Below are 23987 nucleotides of genomic sequence, written 5' to 3' on the forward strand. Positions count from 1 at the left end.
ATTTTGATGTGTATTTTGAAATACAAAATCCTCCATACTACAAAAGTTTTTGCTTCTTGCTGATGCCCTGTTTAATCAAACATTAGTCAAGAAACTTCTTTAAATGATATCCTCCATGGTGATAAATGTATAGGCTTAAGAATCTCAATTCTATCACCTGATAGCTACATTTCTGGGAAGATCGGTTAAGCATTAGTTTCCTCACAGAGTGAGGGCACTGAATCTCATATGGAAGTGATTATGTTAAATTGATCAATAAAGTAAAAATGCCTGAGCAACGGCTGTTATGATGATAGCTAATCATTATTATTTAAAATAGTTCACAAATTTTCTCTACTGCCTAAAGAAAGATACATCTTTATTGTCAAAACAATAAGCCTACCAAGATTCGCAATGTAATCTGCAACATTAAATGGTCATGCAAAATGATTTTGTAATGAGTTTTCTATACAGGATTACTTCTGTCCAAGAAAAGTTTTTTAAAAGCCTTACATTTATGACTCCTAAAATTTAAATGCTCAATAAGAGAATACCTGTCAAGGAATATCACACAACAAGAGCTCACAAAATCTGGCACCGCTCCTTAACATTTGGAGAGGACGTTCCTCTTACGTAACACCAGTAAGAGGTTCAATCTTTTCTAACAAGCAACTTTATTTAGAATTTTAATGACTTGATCTTTAATATAACCGCCACCAACAACAATAACAAAAAAGAAGGGAGTAACAACATGTACCTTTCTTCAGTGATAAGGGAAAGAATTCAGTATAAAAAATTACTATAGATATACTGTTACGTTTTTCCACAAAAATTTTACCTATAGCCTACAATCAAGATAATCCCTTCTTGGCACAAATATCCTCAATGAACTGCTATGAACATGTACTAATTAAACAAGAAAGCACAAATATACATTACTTTCCTGTTCAATTTTTTCATGAGTCACTGAAGTACTAATTTATCAGTTTAGTATACACATTATCTAGGGGTTTTTTTTTTAAGCTTTTAAGAGACTACCTGTAATTTCTCTTGTACTCGAAACTGAAACTAATCCACTTCATTTACAAACATAGCTTTAATTTATTTAATTTAAAGAACAACGATGTTTAAACAATTATGGAAAATATTCTTCATCATGAGTGAAATTTATCTCAGTAATTCCCAGTAATAGGTAATATTTTAAGAAAGCTTTGCCAATAAAAGTTAACGCCAAAGTCAAGCAAAGTACATACTGAAAAGTAGTAGCAATTGAGTGAACCTAATAAGACTAATGTAAGAGTAAATTGTTAAAAGGTTAGAAACAAGAAAACTTTCATTTTGAGTTTTACATTAATAACTGCTTCACAAAATGTGCTAAAAGATAAGACTTATGATATAGAAATGTATATAAAAATAAGATTGGACCAACATTTGTACTGCAACCTCTAGCTGCATCTTTGCATACTTCCATCATAGATATTGTTATTTCATTTGCTTTAGCACAATGAAGGCTGGTGCCACAGGCCAAGCTGTGCAGACTCCTCTAGAATTCATCTGCTGATGTTCTAACCCCTAATGTGACAGTTTGGGGAGATAACACCTTAGTAATGTAATTAGGTTTAAATGAGATCATAAATGTGGATCCTTCTGATGGGATTAGTGCCCCTGAGAAACAAAGAATTTGGTTCCTTTCTCCCTCTCCTTTACTATGTGAGGACACAGCAAGGTGTCCATCTACAAGCCTAGAAGAGCCCTTTACCAGGTGCCTTGATCTTAGAGTTCAAGCTCTCAGATTGTAAGAATCACGTTCCTGTCTAAGCTATCCAGTCTGCAGCATTTTATTACAGCAGCCCAATCTAAGACAGTAGGACACATTTTTTACTGCCATTTTACAGATGAGGTAACTGAAGTACAGTAAATTAAGTGACCAGGAGATGATAAGTAGGATTAGAATCAGGTTTTCTGGTTTCTCGTCTACTGCTCTTTAAACTGCACCATCAACTTTGAAAAAGTATAATTAATTTAAATTGGTGTTCTGAAAACACACCCTTTTGTAAAACTAGTGTCAGGGAGCAAAGTTTCCTTATCACTATGAAAAATGAATAGCTTTCTGTCCACAAGGGTTATCTTGAAGTCCACACCCAAAGCTAACTAGTGGTAAAACAAAACACTTCATCCCAGGGCTTACTGTCCCTGAGTCAACTGTATCTAACATCTGTCCACTCAGTACTACTGTGGACTGTGGTAGGAACCTCACTAGGTCAGTTAGTTTTATAAAGAAAAGCAAGAAGGAAGTTTCTCCTCTAAACTGATCCATTGTTTTGACACTGGCCCTGAGAAGAAGATTCACCAGGCAACACAGTACAACCATTTATTTTGCCTTCAAAGGCCATCACCCTCTTTTCCTAACTCTACAATACAAAATCACATAACAACCAAGAACAACAACAACAACAAATTAATGCTTTAAATACACTGTTAATGTTTTCTTTCAAAACAAGGTGAAACTGAGGAAAGGCCACTGGGTACTGCCACCTTTATTACTAGACAGTTACTAAAGTCTGTTACCACAGAGAAGACTCCACGCCTCTTTCTGGCAAACTTTCTCCATTTGTGCCATGACAGCTTGATGTTAAAATAGAGTCATATTAAAAAAAAATGGAACCGTATTTAGACTCTAGGGCTCTTACATGATCAGAAGCCACTGTTATGCTCCTTGTTTTCTAGTTATAGAACAAGAGCTTAAAAACTACCTCTCAACCAACTGCTAGGAAAATGGGGAAGTCCTTATTTCTATCATATTTTCAACTTACAGACATAAAATCATCCTAGATACCAAGATAATTGGCTTTATATTGAGGTGACTCTATTTTTACAACTGCATTTGCTTTCTTCATTATTATCATCATCTCACTATTATTATTAAATGTTGCCATCCTTTGTATTTATCACTCCTTGTCTGAGAACACAAAATCTCATTAGGAAACGAAATAGCCTTAGGGAACAAGGGTCTATAAATCTCTCCACAAGACCCTTTTCCACACTTAGGGATGGCTATAATTTTCTTTTAGCTTCCTCTCTTTTAAGCAGAAGAGCCTCGAGTCTTTTATCTCTCATCACCAGTTGTACTTTGAAGGTTGCTACTGACTACTGTAGCCAGAACATGTGCTTTTTCAAAAACTCCAGTTGTTGCCAGATGTGTTCTACGAGATTACTGGCTAAGAATTCTTACTTGTTAAGAGCTTTCGGAATGCAAAATCATCTGGAAACAAAGCACTTATAGTTATACCACCTAATAAGCATGTTACTATTTCTTAAGCAAAGATTATGTGCATAGAAGTGAAGTTTCACAACTGTCCACTGAATATACCACTTAACTGTAAAGTCAGAGACTTATCTTTTAACGGTCTTTCCCCTCTTCTCCTTTGGTTTGTGAGTTTCAAGAATTGTGGGCAGGGAAGAAAATCATTACAAGTGAGGGGGGTCCTAACCTAACTGTGACTGGGGCAGAGGAATGGACATGGAACATGCCTGCTCTTTGATTCACATTAGGATCCTCAAAAAGTTGTTAGAACTCTTGTGAAATCACCCACCTGTGCAGAGCGCTAAAAACTTAACTGTTGTATTTTGTACCTTTATGAGAGCAGCACCGTTATAAAGTCCTAAAAAGCATGTGTGATTACAGGTTTCAGTTTGGGATTATAAAATTCAAAAATATTAAAGTAAATTAGACTGAGTGAATTCAGGAAATAATAAAGATGGTAATTAACTGAAATAAAAGATGTATCTAAAGAGATACTTCATTGCATTTTCTTAACTTTAAACCTTTTTAAAAATGGATTACTTTAAAATATTCACAGACCATTTGACTGACACTAGCGTACTCTTTATAGACTTATACAAATGTCAAGAAGATCCATTAATTTTAATCTTTGGACTATCTTACCAAATTTTCCCCATTAACTGTGAAGCTTAGATTTACTACATTGCAGCAGCATTAAAAGGCCATTTTATTGGCCCAGATCTTATTTCTATGGTACTTTGACTTCCAAGATAACCAAGCTGCATTGGTGAAAAAACATTGATTTAGAACCATCTGATCATCACCAGATCAAAAATGCAATATTTGCCAGTACAAGTTTATACAACAAAGTCTGTTGATAGTTGCAAAGATTATTTATTTGTAAATAATGAATTTGCCTAGTTAGAATATCAGTGCATTTTTCCAGTAACACAGGAGAACCCTTTCTTTTACCCAAATCAGGGAACTCTAAAGCTCTTTGGGTGCATAAATACACCGATGTGTGCATTTAAATGTGTATAAGATAATCCACAGAGTGAAATAAAATAGAACCTCTATTCATGCTTTTTCTGCCCTTCCTTTTTAAATGTTCAATTTTTACGTGTGCTTGCTTGAATACAATACATTAGTAAAAGGACATTTGAGAAACGTGCACATATTGGAGATACATGTTTACTGTGAGAGATGAGATTACGAACCCCATTGATAATTACCAGCCTTAATTCTGTAACTTACCCACTTAAACCTCTACTGTAGATTTCACATTCTACAGGTATATCTGCATAATATTTTATTAAAGATTAACCAGACTTATGCATTTAATAATATTTTATGCTCAAAATCAAACTCTAGCTAAAATGCTTAATTTTTCAGTTAAATAGTAAAAACTGTAAGAGTTCCTTATTGAGAAGTAACACAAAGTTATTTAAAACATTTTAAAATGTACTTAGATTTCCTGAAAACAAAAACTTAACGCAAGAACTTTATACAACCCCCCTTAGAAACTTACATTTATCTTCAATGTAGCTCTAACTCTACTTATATAGCATTTACTGAAAATTACATAATATTAAGTAAAACTATTTACAAATAGCCTGACATCTAAATATGGTATAAACAGTTGCTTCTTCTTAAAATGGAAGCCCTAACAAAAAATTTACAAAGTGAAGCTAATTTTAAGAAGTCTCCTCTCTTAATGAAAATGTACTAAAACAGCAAAACATGGCACATTTCAGACTTTTTCAAATGAAAACTTTAAGAAGTAGATTCTTTTGTTTTCATGGTAGCCCTTTCAAAAAATGTGGCGATCAGAATCACATATTCCCTATTAGTAATATTAGATTTCTGTCAAGAATAGGAGGAATGCTACTGCTTATCTGACTCTAAAGGAACCTGCATTTCCATGCACACATCTTATATAAGCCTAACAGTTGCTTTTCTTCATAAATCAATCTATTGTTGTACTTCATAATGAGAAGGCAGATTTACTGCCTTTTACCGCCTTTTCTCACCATCAGAAGGATGCCTATTTGGGTAATAGAACATTTCTCTTCTTCAAGGGTGTTTGGGATTAGGGAGGCAGGGGCAAGAACCTTTAACATTTGCTCCCTTCAAATGAATGACACCTCTAGTTCTCACAGTTTCCACAGTGAAAGGCAAATATCCTAAGCTGATAAAATTCTCTAACTTGAAGAAGCACTACACTTTATACAGAAATCACACCTCTAAAACACACATTTGGGACTTGAAGATTATACAGTAAAACACAGAATTCAGACTGCTAACACTGTCACTCAAATGCCACACAATCATCATCAGAATCTGAACAACACAAGTTTAGAATAATGACCTGAGATTCATCATCTTGAATTTTCTCCACCCCTAAAAATAAATTTAAAATACTGAATCCTCATAGTGTGTAAGAACAACAAAAACAGTTTAGAATATAAACTTATATTCTTCTAATTTGTCTACTTACTGTTTTTCCCTTAGGGAGAAATATTTAAGAACGACAAACTTGAGACTTTGATTTAAAAACAAGAGAATGGCACTTGTTAGGATCTAATTTCTAACCATCTGCCTTTTAAAAATACACACACACACACACACACACACACACACACACTCACCCACTCATATTGGTAAGGCTTAACATTCTTAGCAAGTAAGTAGATCATGATGGATCTAAACAGAAGTTTCAGTAATTAGGGTTCTACTTTAGGAAACACAACAATCTTTAAACAGACACCATGAGTCCTACTAACAAATGCAATTCACCACAAATTTAAAATAAACAGACACCACATAAAACAAATAAGTAAATAAAGTGGGGCAGGTATTGAATTCAAGAAGAATCTATTTTTGAAGAAAACTAAATTATACTTTCTGTCCATGAATGTGGAGCATTGCCTCCTATGCTCACGTTTCTTGTTCCTTTGGCTATCTTTTGTCACTTAAGCAATGCTTTTTGACAGTTTTATAGGCTGTTATCCCAAAGACTTCACTATTTATGGTCTTTATTCACTTGGGTTTTCTGCTCTTATCCACTGGTTACTAATCACTAAACAGATTTTCTTTTTTTAGGCGACTGAAATTAGCTCAAAGGATGTCCTTTGACAATGGCAGCTCAGGACAGCACTGGCTAAAGGTCTTCACCTGGGCCTCTTTCTTGCTCTCCTCAATTTTCTCTCCCTTACAGACAAGTTAATGAGGGTCTGAGATCAACGCTGTTCAATTAGAGTAATAACACAAATGATTTATTGCATTCTTACAGGAGAATTTAAAACCATTTCTGAATGATCTTCAGAAACACATTCAAATAACTCAAAAATGACTTAAAACCCTAAATTTTTTAATCTTCATGAAAGAAAGAGCATTTCTAACTCTTTATAGAAAAATGAAACTCTGTAGACTTTAGTACATGCTTACATGTATGCACTTGTCAAATACATATGTATATGCTATTTTAAAACTTCAACATATTTCATTTATAACACGATAAATTTCTCCCTATATAGTAAAAGCTATCCTTTTATAAACTACATATAAAAAAGCAAGGGCTGAAAAGCAGGTAGAAAATGCCTATCTTTTCACTTAATTGTACCTGACTTGAATACCTCCAAAAATTGGCTGATCTCTACCATCTGAACAATCTGAAATGTGTAACAGATCATCCTCTTTCCCAGCTGGCTACAGAAGTGCCACTGCTCTACTAAGTTGTGTTTTCTTATAAAATAAAAATCTTAAGGAAAACTAGAAATATTGACTTCATTATTATTAATCTTCTGATAAACTGAGCAAATTAAAGAATTCTCGGAGTAGGGCTGAGTAATGGGTAGATAGTTTTGAAGGAAAACCAAGGCTCCACTTAATGCTCTAAAATATAATTAAACATCACTGTTCTTCAGAATGAAAGTGACTCATGATCAGATCCTGTTTTCTCTGAAACTGTACAGGAATGAAAACATTTCAAAAGGAAATGATGCTCCAAAAAAACTAATTTAAGCCTTTATATTTCTCTACATTCCAGTAAAACAATATTTCCTGCCCCTATGGAAAAACAATTTTGATGTATCAAGATTATAACACATTCAATTACTTTCCTCCTTTGTAAATAATATTAACTATTTGGATATCACATGATTGTATTTACTTTATAAAGACACACATGACAAATTCTCCTTGAATACAGACCCAGGAAAAATTTCTAATACATGAATGCACATGCTTTCTAATATTACAAATTTAAAACTATATAGCTGCCATATTACTTCAGAGGAAAAAAGGCAGATGTTATTGACCATGTGCAAAACTTACCTAGAACTGAATGAATGCTATGTTCTTTAAATTTTGTGGTTAGACTATATATGTCACATTTAATAACAGATAACCCAAGCCAAATTCCACTCAAACGAGCTAATGACTACTACTAAACTAACAGCTAAATACATGTATTTGTGTGAGAATTTAGTTGTAAATTTTTAAAAAGTTAAAATATTTTAGTGTGCAATTAAGTAATAACTGATCTTTATCAGAGGACAAGCAATTTATTTTGTAAGGTTTATAGTATTCACTCATTTCTAAAAATATGGAATAAAGAAAAATATTTTGGATGTATGACTTTTCAAAGTAATAGGTCATAGAATTATGAAATGTGAAAGAATAACATTACTCTTTAATGAAGATTCACTTTTCATTACTAAACTACTTAAAGTTTTAATCTTTAGGTTCTCTAGCAAAATAAACATTTTAGTAATTCAATCATGAGTAGAAAAATAGTTCTTTGATATGCATTTTAAAAATTCACTGATAGAAAAAAACATGTGTAAGTGCTCCAAAAGCAGTGAGAAAAGGTATCTTTTCCCTACTTTTATTTACTCTGGAAAAAAATGTGTATGAGGCCTCTATTATTCAATGAGCTATTATAAAATCATGCTTCCTATTTATAAACCTTAGCTCTGACTTAATAAAGTTAAGCACATTTTATGCAAATTTGTTATCTAAAATTTTTCTGAATTCATTTATAAATCGAAATGCTCTGTGGCTTTTCCTTGCACTGCCACATTTATCCTGCCTTCTCATTACCTTGTATAATATCCTAGAAGTTAAATGTCTTATGAAGTTACTGCTCACAGGACAAACACTACATACAGCTGGCCTTTAAACATCAGTGACACAGCAAGCAAAGAAAACATCCTCACCTCTTTTAAAAGCAAAACAGTAGCATTCAGGAATACAGAAGTACCCCCAAAGTTCACATGTGTCGGCACGGAATGGAGTGCTATGAGAATCTTCTCTTGAAAAGAAAGAAGTCTCCTTAGGAACCCACATGTATATTTAGATTAGATTGGCAGTTTAAATGACAGCAAACACATGGTCATGACTTTGCAATTGCTCATTCACCCAACACACACACGTAGGCTAATCAGAAGCAAACACCCACCCCAAACTGTTTTAGAAATGGCTTTTTCCATCTGATACTACTGCATGTATGGTAAGCATTCTGCTCCAGAGATCAGATGTCAAATATTTAACTCTTTCCTTACTTAATATTCTAAAGTTTTTTCTGAAATAAGTCTGACATAAAATTGAGTAAATTCTTCACTGCAGTCTGTAGAGCTTTATGAAGTACATAGTAAATAAATGACTATAAATATCCCAGGAACTGTTTGTCATACAGGTGTTTTTAACTGTAGGACCTACCCCTCCTATTAGTAACCATACACTCTTCTGTAAACAGAGGACCCTGTGTGTGTGTGTGTGTGTGTGTGTGTGTGTGTGTGTGTGTGTGTGAATAAAGGGTGGTAGACTTAGTGCATGGAGATACTAAACATGAAATTTAATCTCATCCTAACTGGAACTTACAGTTAGGAACATATTTCAGTGAATAAGAAAAAGAGAACACAGAAGACAATATGTGCAAAATACAACCAACTACACCTGCGACACAGTTGTGCTGTAATGTACATATAGAGATTCATATATGTGAGGATGGTAGTAAGGAGAAAGCAATGTAGCTATCAGCTCTGAGAGGAAGAGCTCATAATAATAACAATCTTAAAATAATATTTGTTGTGATATGAATTTAGTTGTGATATTATGTTTTAATCTAAATGCCAAATATTTTTAAATTCCAGATTAATACGAAGGTGGAAGGAATGGAATAATACATGGATTCAGGGTTTAGGTTCTGGAGATATTAGACTTAGACTTAGTTTCTAGTTTGAATCCTGATTTCACCACTTTCCAATTGTGTGACCTTAGCAAAGTAACAGAACCTCTGCATGTCTCTGTCCTCCCTTCTCTAACGTGGGGAAATGGAATTAGCTATGGTATCAATTCAAATGGTTAATGTGAGCATGAAGAGAATGTAAAGCAGAGCATGCAATTAATGAGCATTAGCTACTATTATCAAAAAGAATAACAAATTAGAAGAAAAAAGTCAAAGTCCATTTGACTTGCTAAGCCTTTTCCTTTGAAATACATTTGACACTTTGAGAAATAAGGCAATTTGTTTTGGACTCAATGATCAAAATTTTAACTTTTTCTCAGACTTCTCCTACAGTAGATACTGATAAAAAGTCTAGTTAAATGTCTGACATAGGTAATATTCTTTAAAGAACCTCTAAGCAAACAGGATAAATAAAGATGAAAATTTGTAAAACATAGTTAATCTAAGTACAAATTATCTACAGGCAAGAGCTGGATGATCAAGTAATTATTGAAAATTTTTAAGAAATGAAGCAACAAGGGGGGAGGGAAGAAGGGAGGGAGAAAAAAAGAAAAGAGACAGACAGACAGACAGATGACAGAAAAAGAAAGAAGAAAAGACAGAAACTGACTTCAAGAAACAAGAGGGCATCCTGTTGCTTGACACCAAAGAGCGATTGCTCTTTCAAAATATGTGGCCCCAAGCATACCAAGAACAAGAACCCTAAAGAAAATAACTAGTATCATCATATTGTACTAGATAGCTCATTTAAATTTTAGACTTACGCATGTATACATAGACAATTGTGTATATATAGGAATTGATTGGCTGGTGGGAGAAATATTTGTCCTGTAGTTTTTGCTGCTTTCTACAAGTATTATGAAAGAATTCAGTGGTGGGGCAAAGTCTCAAACTTAATTACAACTCCTTTACATTGCCTTTAAAAGTAAGATTGTGCACAGGATTTATTACATAGCATCTTGTCATGTTATCACATAACAAGCTAGTCTCTCCATTTTAAAAAACACAATCACTATGTCCATGCAACTATGGCACTCCTAGTAGGTTTTGCTATATACAGAAATAAGCAAATTTGATCTGCTTGAGAAATGAAAATATTTCTAATATTAATGCTATCTAAAATTGTTTTAATGTCGGTACCTATAATTAAAATTTAATACACCCTAAAAAATTACAATCAATGGGATGCAGTTGCTAGATAATCTTATTAGTATCAACACTAAGGCAAATAAAGATTTCTTCCCATGTGATGGAGTTTTGATAAATAGCATTTCATTGATTTACTGAATTCTGAAGATCAAAAGACCCTGCATATGGCACTAATAAATCCAATAGAGTCCTCAAATCTACAGTCTGTTTTCTTTGGCTAACACTGCAAAGGTTTACTTACAGAGCCTTATCTACCCTCAAAATTCTCTGCCAAACCAAATTTAATTCACCAAGGGTACAAAAAATATAGCATTTCCTAACTGCACCCTCCTGGGCTTTTGAAGTTCAGGGATGCCATCATGTGATGGTTTAGATCAGTGGTGGCAAACCATGGCACACGTGCCACATAGGGCTGTTTGCATCACTAAAAGATTATGTGGTCTCTTCCTCTCCCTTACAATTTTAGGCTTCATAAAATCAAGTAAAACTTCACCCAGAAAAGTAAGAAGTTCTTAATAGATTCAGACTGAAAGTTATAAAATATTTTATTAATGAAACTTATTATGAGTAAAATGTATTTACTAAATATATTCCTATTAAGCTTTTTTGCTCACAATAATGAAATAAAGATTCTACAAATTTTTTTTGTTTAAATATCAGCAAAAACTCCTAATGCTGGAAATTCTCAGACATTTATAAACCAACTATTTTTCTGATAAACTACCTCTAAAGTTTGTTAAAACTGTGAAGAGAAGAGACTAGAAAAGATAACAGACACAGGATGAAACCCCATAGAAAATTCAACTATCTTTTTGTTGTCTCCTCTAACAAGACTATTCTAATAATCCACACTATTCTACATTTCTCTAATCTTAAAGAATATATAAAAATAAATAGTAAGACTATGATTTTTAAAATGTTATTTTTTACAAAAAAATTCTGTATTTTTCAATATTTTTACAATAATTAAGCTACACGTGCACACACACACACACAATATTTATTCTTATTTCAACTGAGAACATCCTATGGCAGTCAGAAATACACTTTTCATGCCCAGAAGCATCTTAGAAAGGTTTAATAATTGGTCCTAAAGTGCTAAAAATGTCAACTAAGAATTTTGCTCCTCCTCTGACACTTACACACCCAAGTCATGACAAAAATGTCTCCAGACAGTACCACATGTACCAGTACCTTTTCCAATTACCATTAGTTGACAGCCACCACCCTTGGCTAATATTTTCTTTAAAATGTCATCTACAGTAGTACAGTAATTGTACTTTACTAGCTGACCAAGCATTCTACTTTAATGATACAATTTTGGATCTATCATGAAATTATACTTTTGGTCAGAAGAGAGCCATATCAGTAGCTTCTCACTGGCACTGATGCTATGGTACACTGAAGACCAAGCTAGAATCTCTGCATTCTGTCCCCAGGCTACAATGTCTGTTCTGTTACTTAGATCTCATTTCTTCCTTTAGTGACCTGGTCTATGGCTCTATTCTAGTTCTACAGGGATTGTAGTCCCCTAGGTTAAAACCAAATTCCTATTTCTAGTTTGTACCATCATCTCTGTATTTCATATCAAAACAACTAAAGATACACGACATTTGGTCAACAGGGTCCAAGATGCACCACATAAACAGACATACTTTCTATTATGTTACCTGAAATGAATAGTTTGCAGTGAGAATCAGGGAATACAAAAGCGGTGGTATTGGTCAGCTTTGAGTTAGGTAAAGCCTGTTCTGTTCCTAAAGTGACACAGAATAATCACTGGAGAAGTTTCCAAGACACAGCAGGTCAGAGTAGGGATCGTTCAAATATTTGTCTGATCAACTGTTTTAAGTATACTCCTTTAATAGCTAATAAACTCAAAATCTGACAAGTTAGCCTCTGAAATTGTGTGTCTGTGTGTTTCTCTCTTTGGCTTTGCTAAAGACCAGCAAGGAGTGGTCTGGTTCTTGTCATTGAGATTTGTTTGGAACCTCAACCCTGGAGTAATGAACCTTGCAGAAGTGGACAAAGCCTATTTTTAGAAGCTCTTAGCTGCCAGAGACGTCACTGGAGATGACAGACCCCATTCCACAGATGTGCCAACTTTCTATTCTCAAAGATGTATTTGAATTATACAGTCACATGAATATCTGACCATACCAAATATTCCAGACTGAAGGGAATTTCCAGTGAAAAAAATGCCAGTTGTTCTTCATGGCTCTTAGTATCGGTCACTCTGCTCCTGTGGTGAAAGCCAGACTACTTTTTGGATACATAAAAATTTCAGTGTCCTAAACTGAACCTGCTGTATCATGATATTCATTACTCACTCTTACACAGAAATTCTGTTTCTTACAGTCTTAATGTATTAAGGTGGTCTTTCATGTCCTTTTAATCCTTATCATTCTACTATTCTGTATTTTGCTTTGTGTGTGAGTTATCTAAAATTTTTACTAGTCACCCCCACCCCCAATCTCACCAGAGAAGGAAAAAATGAAGATAAAAAGGACATGTTCCTTACTTTGCATCTTGTACATCGCAGGTCAGCAATGGTTTCTTAAGAGAGGCCCTTCTCAAGAGAGGCCCAAAAGTAAGTATTTTAAACATCACAGGTGACAGTTGTACAACTCTATGAATACAACAAAAAGCATTAAACCCAACACTTTATAGACAGGTGAACTACATTTCAATAAAGATTTTTAAAATCTACATTAAGCATATGCTGAAAGCTTCTCATTCAATGGTTTTTCCTTTTTTATTGTTTAGTCAGGCGATTCGGTTTAGTTTTAAAGATTAAAGCATGATTAAGCTATGTACAGTTTTGGGGCACTATAGAATAAATACAATGATGGTGAATCTTTTAGAGCTTTCAATGACATCAACAGCCCTCTGCGGCACATGTGCCACAAGTTCACCATCACTGGGATATCTTGGTGCATCAGATCATGATGGAAGTTCCTAACATGAAAATTTTCAGAAAATTGACTAGGAGAATTTAATGATCAGTCTGGCAACAACTTTTCCAATGACCTAGAGGTAAAACGTGAAATGTCAGGTCCCCCCTCAAAAAATAGCAATAGATGTGATAGTGTTACATTAAAAAGAATATAAATTAGAAAACGTCGAGCCATTTGGAGGTAAAAGGCGATAAAAAGTAGGATATGAAATTTTCCTGGGGATTGTAAATATATAGCAAGCTTTGAAAGGAAAATGAAAAACTTTTTATATAGTAAACTGTAAATTACTAATTATAAAAGTAGCATTAATATACAATGAAAATGAAGGTATAATTATATAGAGATCAGATATGACAAAATGAGAAACAAACTGCTCTATGTAAAAACATGAGCAAGTTCTATACATATAAACATTTTATGTGTCTTATGCGGACTTATTTTGCATTACCACTATATGTCTTGAAATGTGTTAGAACATCAGTGAAACAGCATTAGAAAACCCAGATTTGATCCTTGACGTCAGGGGCCTTATAGTCTAGTATATGGTTCAAAATCAATAGGCTTTTTGTTTTACTATTTCACCATATACCAAGAATTCTTCAAATTTGAAAATAATAATGTCTCAAAAATAGATAACAGGGCTGCGGATTTAGCTCAGCGGCATAAGCACTAGCGTTGCAAGCTCACAGTCGCGAGTTCGATCCCCAGTACCAAAAAAACCCAAAAAAACAAACAAAAAAAAAGATAACAGAAGACAATTATATTTTCTTTTTAAAAAACAGTATGAATTAGTCATCTGCAGAAATATTTTATTAGTAAGACAAATATGATATTTAATAATGAAACCATCTCACTGTTACCCAATTACTATTTTCATGTGTACACCACATAACTACACCAGATCAAGACATAGAACAGTTCACTTGATGACAGCCTTGGATAATGGTAGGTGATAATGCTGGATTTCCTTCTTGGTCCAACCTACTCTCCTAGAGACAATCTTGTGAAAGGAAAACCAAGTAATAACACTGAATCCATCATTTAGTAGGAATAATATCAGGTTAAATGACTGATCATCAGTGTGGAAAATTCTGGCTGATTTCTAGGAAAAGAAAAGTAGAGTTTCAAAATAAGAGAAAAAGGAAACACAACAGCTTCCTGCCAATAAGGCAATACGTTAGTAGAAACTCTGTTGATTCAGCCCATATTTAGCTTTCAGGGAGGGTGGATAGTAATAGGAGATTATTACCGTAAAGCACATAACCAAAAGATCTCAGTCCAGTCTTAACAAGCAACACAAACCCAGCACAGGAGGATTAAAGAGCAGTCAAAAACACAAGAACTCTTTATGTCATCTATTCTACCTCAATCTGTTAACATTTATATAAAAAAATACAGCAGTCCATGTAAAGGACCCTTACTGTTATCATCTGTGGCCCACTTTCCACTTCTACCTCTTTTACATTTAATCTTAGGTTGTTACATACTAGAGTCATTTCTGTGAGGTACTGTATTTTTCCCTGAAAAAAGATAAGGTGATATATATTTTCTTTCTTTGTCACTATCAAAGTGTAGCTGTCTAAACCTGAAGTTAGCAGAAAGACATGCATATAATGTCCAGCCAATAAGGTAGTAATTATGTAAATCTGAAAGTTAAACTTTTAGTCCTGTATCCATCTATCCTTGCATTTCTATTTTATACACATGCTGTATAGGATTAAAGACAGAAAACCAAAGAAAAATATCAAACTATACGGAAATCAACAGGTGGCTTAACATCATAGAGAGAGAACCACTGTACTCCGTGGGTAAAAGGCAACATCTCAGGATGAAAAACCTCCAACCCTGCTTACCCAAAGCCTTTTCCTGAATTGCTTTATCCTCTTTGAGCTTCCTGAATTACCAAGAAGCCAAATCCATTGTTTACCAGAACACTCTAGGAAACTTCCAAAAACACTATTTGAAAAATAAAGATAATTATTATGTCTCTTCCTAATCTTTCCTCGAACCATGACTTTAGGGTCCAGAAATTGTCCTCGGAGTGACATTTCTATTTTGTCAGCATATTTAAAATGTATCACCAGTCTCAAGACCCAGGTATAGTCTGATGGGAGAGTTGTAATTTTCCATGAGTGACACACAATTTTTCTATTAATCTAGTTTTTTCTTTCTTTTTTTTTTTTTAATCACCAGTACCAGGGATCAAACTCACGACCGCCTGCTTGCAAGGCAGGTGCTTATGCCGTTGAGATAAATCCCCAGCCCCTATCAATCTAGTCTTAAACTAGCGCATGTGAAGCTAAAAATCAACTAAAATCTTGCCAAATCATTTTCCTCATGTATACCACGTCTTCTGGGCTGATATGCCTTATTCTTTATTAATCAAAACAATTACTTGATTTTAAACCAAGGGATTTATCTCTGTCAAAACTTATTTCCTTGAGTGTAGCCTAGCATTTCTACTCAATAAGAATTATCAGAATTCTTGAATTAAGTTTTTTGAGTCTATGGTGAATATGCCTTTTGTGTCTTTATGAAACATACTGTAAAAATAAACACAAGTAGAAGTAAAAGGCAGGACATGCAAAGTCCTGTAACACCTCTGTATGTGTTGATAAAGGAACTCTTAAATGTGCCTGGAGAGTCAGACAATCTTTCCTCTTTATTTCAACAGCCTTACTTTACATAACTACTTTTAATTGTCAGGCAGCAGCGATGCAAAAGGAAGGAGACAATGTTATTATTGGCTCTATAAAATAAGTCATTTTTTGGTAACGTACTGGTTATTTAAGAGGAACAGGTATACTTTCGTGCCACAGAAAAAGAGTAATAATAAAAAAGTTGTATCTAGTATAACTAACTTGAGGTATATTTAAAACTGCCATCAATTTTTCAAACATATAAAATAAATCAGTTTTGATTATTTGATGCTTTCCTTGGAAGGGTTTCATCATTGATTAACAAAGGGTGTCATTCTTCTAAAGATTAACATGTAAAAAACTTCAGTCATTTTAATTATCCTTAAAAATAACTACTGTATATCAAAACATTCAATGCCTGCTTGTTTCAGAAAAAGAAAATGACTTACATGCAGCTAACAGTGCTTTCATCTATACAGCAAAGCAAGAGCTGGCTGGTTTCCAACATAAGCTTCTGGCTACAGAAGGAGAGACCTAGTAGGTAAAACCCAAATAAAGTGGTAAAAGTGAGGGCTGGGGGTGTCTCCTACAGAATCACATCACAGACAAGGAGGTAAAGAGAAGGTCAAACTCTTCCTTATCTCAACGCAATCTGAGAGGCCAGCTATACAAACCAAGAAGATGGGGGAACAGTGTTAAAGCTATCTACAGTTCCTCCTTCATAGAGATTGAGTCAACTGGTGACTTGGCTCTGAATTGGAAAATTAACACTTTAAGGTTTCTACAGTGTCTTATTTCTGGTATAGGTTAGAGAGGGGAATTAAGAGATGGTGATTATTTAACCCAGTAACCCTAATAAGCAAATTCAGGGTCCATTAAGAAGACACCAGGTCCAATTCAATTCCACCTAAAGGAAAGAACTGTTCTACTCAGAATTTAGAACTTTTTTCTACCTTAGCCAAGGTCAGTAGTGAAAAACCAATGCATGCCTGCTGCAGCAGGCTGTTTGTATCACTGAAAGCTTTAAACAGTTTGTCATCACTGGTCTAGGCTATTTTTAGTCACAAAACACTAGACATTAGCTTAAGGTACTTGCAACCAACATTGGAAGTATTTAAAACTCATGGTAAGAAATGGTTAAGAAAACTAGGAATAAAATGTTATGGAAAAGTGTAAAGATAAGACTTCCAGAAAACAATAATAGGCCAGTAGACAAAAAGTTCTAATCTATTTCACTTTTGTTAATGAGCCCATTAAAGAAGTTATGCCATGCTTCAAGGGGAAAGTTACAGCTCAAGGTGATCCACATGAGAGAAAGGCCACAAGAGTAAGAACAGGTCGTTCATTGGTTACCACCTGTGAAGCTCACAACTGGAACACCCAATTCAAAGTGTCTCCCAAAACAACAGATGGATCCAATAAACTAGTCACTGCCCTTCCCAGGATGCTGGACATAAAACACTCTGGAAGCAGGATGGTTAGGCAGTGTATCCTGCTGAAACAAATTTAACATCTGCTTAATCTTTTCCCTTGCCCCTCAGCTCCATACTGGATATATCAAATGCATAGCAACTTGAAAGCTCTATGTGGACTTCTCTTTCATTATTATTATTTCATATGCTAAATGTTATCTACTTAAGGATCTTACCTTGGCTCCATGCCCTGGCAGAAGGCAAGATTTTTCAGCTAATAAGGGCCTGGAGGCTTTACAATACCACAGGAGTTTTCAAAAACATTCCTACATATTCATAATAGTCAAATTAATAGATCTGATGCCAGATGTAAAATGGCATTTTATGGGTAACATTAAAAGGTACTAATGGGGTAACTTTTAAAGATACTTTAAGACACACAGTTATGAATATAATGCAAAATCATACTGGCTTTTCATCTTGGGTATCTGTTCTCTATTCTGTAATGAACTAGGAAGAGGAAATGGAAAAAAAAAAAAAAAAAAGCCTGGTATCTTTTTTCCCTGGAAAGATATTTGGCATTCAGGAAAGACATTTAGGTTAAATGTCTGTTAACTGTCCTTTCTGTAACAATTAGAAGCTTTGCCTTTGAGTTACTGACACAATTCACAACCATACACACTGAAAGCAAAATAAATCTTTGTGTGGTATACTACACGCCCTCAGATGGATTAAAACCTGCTAGCTAAGTCTGCATTTTTCTAAGTGTTAAGCTGTTGAAAATCTGACAGAAGTACTGACAGAAGAACAGTTAGGTAAACAGGGTGAAGGAAAACGCTGGGCACCAATATTACAAGATTTTATGGTGCAGGTCACTGCAGCTGGGTCAGACACAGATTTACTATCTAAGAAATCAGACATTTCACCTTCAAAATTTATGCTTCTAATCACAAAACAAAGTGAACACACAGGCAAAACTGAAATAACACATATGAATATATCATTTATAATGGCAAAGTCACATGAAAGCAAAACAAAAAAAATATCAACTAAAATAAAATGTTTATAAAGACTGTTTTCAGTTTGTTTGTTTGGGTTTTTTTAGACAAAGTCATCTTTTCAACATCTGTTTAGCAGCATTCTAAAATTTGAGAAGTCCTTTATATATGTGGTCTCCCTTGAAAGTCATGAGATTGGGCATTATCAGAATGATTATTTTATTAAAGAAAAGAAAGAAGAAAAGGAGGGAGGGACGGAAGGAGGAAAAAATCAGTTTTGAAAATATTCACATTCTCTAGCTCTGACAAATTATCAAGAACAGGCCAGGTACTACTTGATTCAATCAACAATTGAGTTAGTATTCATATTTCAGATGAGATTAAGCCTTAAGACATTAATAAGTACTTTGCTCAAGATGGTATCATTTCCCAGGTCTCAAGACTTTGATACACCAGTTTTTCCATTTCATCTATAAAAACATACTGTCTGCCTCTGGACGGATAGAGAAAATATGGCACCTATGTATTATGAGATATTATTCAGCCATTAAAAAAGAATTAAACCCTGCCATCTGCAAAATGGATAGAACTGTAGGCCATTATATTAAGTGAAATAATTCAGCTAAAAACCGAAAAATATGACATGTTCTCACATATATGGAAACTAAAAATATTTGGTTTTTGGTACTGGGAATTGAACTCAGGACCTTGTGGTGGCCAGGCAGGCACTTATGCTGCTGAGCTATAACCTCGGCCCAGAAGCTAAAAATCCTCATAGATCTATGGAATAATGGGTCTAAGAGCCTGAGATGGGAATGGGGGAGGAAGGGAGGGACAGAAGATAGCGTGCATTTCACAGCAAGAATTACTTTGCATAACAATTAACTGATGTAACTGCAAGTACAACTGATTTACATGCTTCGGCACTACTACACTGGCTCAATAGCAAGTGCACCGTTCAACCTGTAGTAGAAATGCACAGTGTAAGGAAGCACCCCCAGCAATGGCGATGATGAGTGTGATTCATAGTTTTTAATCTGTACTTTTATTGGAACACAGAGGGCCCTTGAAGGCTGAGAAAAGGGAGCTGTAGGGGATCCATAAAATACTTCCATGTATGGGATCCCACAAGCAAAGACAAGGGACCCAGTCAATTTCACTGTGGGTATGTCTTAAGGTTCCTTTAGAATAATAATACTTCAAAGTACACACACACATGGTTCCCTAAGAAAAGAAAAAGTGGCTGCAGTAACATTTTCTTTCCCATATGACGATATTTTTGTCACATAGGCTTCAACTTCCCACAGAGATAAGTAATATTCGGGTATAACTTTTGTTTTACAGATATAGTGATTATTTTAGAATCACCTTAGAAATTCTAAGTAACCAGTGTGTATAATTATGAGAATAGAAGCACCAACTTAAGACATATCTAATATGCTAAGTTTTCAGGGAAACTAACCGTAGTCCCATATCTGCTTCTGTCAATGTGAGTGTTATTACTCATGTCTCTTTTTCATAATGCTTGCTGCCATGATTAAGAACTTAAATATTTTATATTTTTTCATTTATTTTTCCATATATACAATAAAAATTTACTTGTATGGCTGGAAATACTCAAATGTGATGATTCAATAACTATTTACCAAAAAAAAAAAGTTATTAAAGAAGGTAAGCTGTCTTGACAATTATGAAACCCGAGGAACTAAAGGAGATAAGTAGACCCTTTATAACGTACACAGGTGGCATTTTACCAGCAGCAATAATTGTGAGAGCACACACAAACATTAGACGAGCCATAATCATATTTCATAATCACAAAGACAGCAAAAACAAGGTGGTCGTATAACTCTATGTTATCATGCTCTGCACAGGCCCTCTAGGAAACAGAGAGGCAGAAATTTCTTTCACAGCAACATCCTGTTATTGAAATTTTTTTGAAAACTATTTGCTTTTTAAAAATACAGAAGCAAATGTTTTGGGATTTTTAAATCCACATCCCTCTGAAGTCTCAATAAAAGATTAATTTGTGGTCCTCACCTCTCCTGGGTTGTTTTGCGGTTTAATACTTTTCATGGTAGAATCAGTTTTATGGGCTTTTTTTTAAAGTCTTTTCAAGGAGATCATTGCAAACCTGTACAGTATATACTCATGCCTTTCACACAAATTCAAAGGCTACAGAGGCAGATGAAATGCAATCCTAGTTATATACTTATATACCTTGCTTACTTTGGCCCCTGATTTACCAGGGAATTTTATTGTATGAAGTTATTTACACAAGGATGGCTCACATCCTGTACTTTAAGAGGGACTTATTTATATATGGTGAGGCCTCACTTCCCAATGATTTCTACTCCAACTCCATAAAGAGAACAGACATTTCTACAGATTGTTCAGATGTATTTATAGTTGACTCTTCAACTACAAAAATATAAATTAGTTAAGTGGTTCAATCCTAAGGATATAAATACATGTATTCTTCAATACTTCTTTACATTACTTAACATTTGTTGAGTACCAGTTACATGCTCAGTACAACACAAATAGCTGAGATACCAGAAAACTAAGAGACAGTGCCTATCCTCAATGTATTCAACTCATCAGTAGAAAAATATTTTAACCGGAGAAAGTACTATACACAAAGTACACATAAAGTGGTGACAGAGGAAGCACAAAGGTGGGAAAGATAACCAGCTGGGGAATATTATTTAGAAAAGCTTCAAAGAAAAGGTGAAAGTTAAACAGGTCATAAAAGACTGAGAGTATTTCCCTGGGGAAACAAGAATTGCTAATATTTTAGGATGACTAAAGTATAAGGGAAAGCAAAGAAAAATGAGAGTGCAAAGGGTCATATAATGAAAGACTTAAAAGCAAGGCTTAAAATAAATTTTGAAGCATTTGAAACTGTTGAAGGGTGCCAGGGAACCAAATTCATTCCTTTGAACAAAGCAAATAAAGGGGAAGAACCAAGCACGATGCTTTAGTTTTCCTATACAAGCTGTACTACTGGCTAAGCAAACAGAGAAGACAGTTTCTCTTTATAGGCAAATTCCGGCTAGCAAATAAAGAAAGCAAGATAGAATAAAATAACAGCAACTCATAACTCTTAATGAATTAACACACTCAGGCACAGAGCAACCATTGTTGCCAATATGTCGCACACACAAAAGAAACAAACTTACCTCATACAAAGCAAAACAACGTAATAGTCTTCCTCAGAAAAAAAAAAAGAAAAAAAAATTAACCTGCAGTTAACCATGCCTCTTAACTACTCACCTGTAGAAATACACCACAAAGTCAACAAACTCAAATTATCCTAGAAATTATAAGATAAACAATTCTTGCATTTTTACATGAAAAAAGAGAGATGAGCAAGGATATATAGATTTTTAAAAACCTTGAAAGACATTTTAAAAATTACAAGATGCAGACCTTATTTGGATCTCAATTTAAACATATAAACTATAAAAACCAAATAATTAGGACCTTTTGATTCTATAGAGAATTTGTCCAGTAGCTAGATAGTAAATGATATTAAACATTTTAGTTTAGATGTGATTACAGCATTTTAATTGTTTTTAAAATATCTTATCATAGAAATTTATATTGAATTACCTATGAATGAAATAATGTATCCTCTTATTGAAAATTATATTTGAAAGGAAACAGAAATACACACAAATTAATACTATTCATCAGGTGAAACTGAATAATGATAAATGAAAGGCTGACTATACTACGATATAATTTCACATTTTCTATTTAAAAATATAGAAATATTAAAGAGAATTTGGTACTTAGTCCTTATGTGAGCTGAAATCTGCAAACAATGAAGTATTTTTAGCCTGTTAATTTACAGCATTTTACATATTTCCTATCAGAATTGCTGATATTTTAGAAGGTTATGGTGAACAAGCTGGGGAGGAAAAGAGATAGGAAAAGCAACTCAAATTGCCCCACTTAGTTGAGCTGAGTGATGAGAAACCAAACCTGAGGCTGCAGTATGGCACAGTGGTAGAGCCTTTGTCTGGACCCTAGCATCCAGCATGAGTAAGGTTCTAAGGGCTCTGGATTCAGTCCACAATTCTAAATAAGTAAGGAAAGTGAAGAGGAATCAAATCAACAGGCGAATACAAATAGGTAGAGAAAAAGAGATTCTGAGACATTTTGGGAACAAATCTGATAAGGCATCATAACCAACTAAAATGAGATCGGAAGGAAAATAAAGAATTTTCATAGTACCAATCACTGCTTAAAATCATATATTTCCTGGCACTGGAAGGTAAACTCTGCTCTTACTTTTTGACCATATCACCCTAGTACCCAATAACATGTAACAGGCTCTCAAGTAAGAGTTTGTCAGAAAGCTCTGTCCACTAGTAACTGACGTTTCCAACTAGTATACAAACAAATAGGTAGAATGCATGTTAACTTGATTATGAAACACAGGAGATGTTTTGGGACAATGAGTAGAGCTAAATTCTTTGGGAAGTATGCTCAGCTGCTAGTAATAGACACCTAAGAAATGAACAAAGATATTCATCTCACATTGAATGAGAAATCTAGTATGACACACAGGATCAATACAGCAATTTTATGTCAAGAAACAGGGAATCAAGTTTCTTCTTGTCCTTTGTGCTTCTCCATACTTAGCATGTATGTCCCATAATCTGGTACCTAGAGCCCCAGTCATCACAGCCAAGTTCCAGACAAAGGGAAATAGAAAAGTCAACTAGAACATGCCAGCCAAATTAGCTCTTTTTCAAAAAATTCTCTACAATTTTCACCTAGTAATTTTCATCATCACCAACTGAGATGTGAAGGAAAATAACTTTTATAGCACCAATCACTGCTTAACATTATATTACTTCCTGTTACTTGAAATAAGTTCTGTCCCAGTCTTGTTCACTGTCATCACACAAACCCCTCACCCTTGGTGCCCAGAAACACATGACTATGTCTATCTTCAAGGGAGACTGAGAAAATATTTTTTGTTAGGCACATTAGTGTAGCAATGAAACCGATATTCTGTTATTAAGAAGAAGATAACTGATACTGAATAGACAACTAATAGTATCTGTCATAGATACTAAGTTCTAGAATACATTGGGCCTTTGATATGTGTCTCACGTGTCTACTGGTCAGTTACTCAACCAGTACCTTTTTAGGAAGCTGGGGGTTAGAAAAGATGTGAAAAACTATTGGTAATCAGTGATTGTCTAAGGAATGACTGTATGACAGGAAAAAGACTGGGAATGGCTAACTTAGGGTGGTAAAAAAGACTAGCAGAGACTCACAGAGGGTCATCAGAACGATCAGA

At 34.4% G+C, this 23987-nt stretch overlaps 1 protein-coding gene across 5 annotated transcripts in view; it reads right to left on the minus strand.

Annotated features, from left to right (window-relative positions):
* Mllt3 (MLLT3 super elongation complex subunit) overlaps positions 1–23987 on the minus strand; it is a 260325-nt gene that overhangs the window by 25834 nt on the left and 210504 nt on the right. Inside the window, exon 1 of one of the 5 annotated variants that reach the window (XM_063251863.1) lies at positions 8482–8687. The exons of the other annotated variants lie outside the window; for them this stretch is intronic. The gene's annotated coding sequence lies outside the window, so the exon portion shown is untranslated. Of the gene's footprint in view, positions 1–8481; positions 8688–23987 lie in introns of those variants that run through there. 5 annotated transcript variants of the gene reach the window in all.

This window comes from Cavia porcellus, unplaced genomic scaffold (genome assembly GCF_034190915.1).
Source record: "Cavia porcellus strain 051 isolate PalLab524CR breed Dunkin Hartley unplaced genomic scaffold, mCavPor4.1 scaffold_1, whole genome shotgun sequence".
In the NCBI taxonomy this organism is placed as follows: domain Eukaryota; kingdom Metazoa; phylum Chordata; class Mammalia; order Rodentia; family Caviidae; genus Cavia; species Cavia porcellus.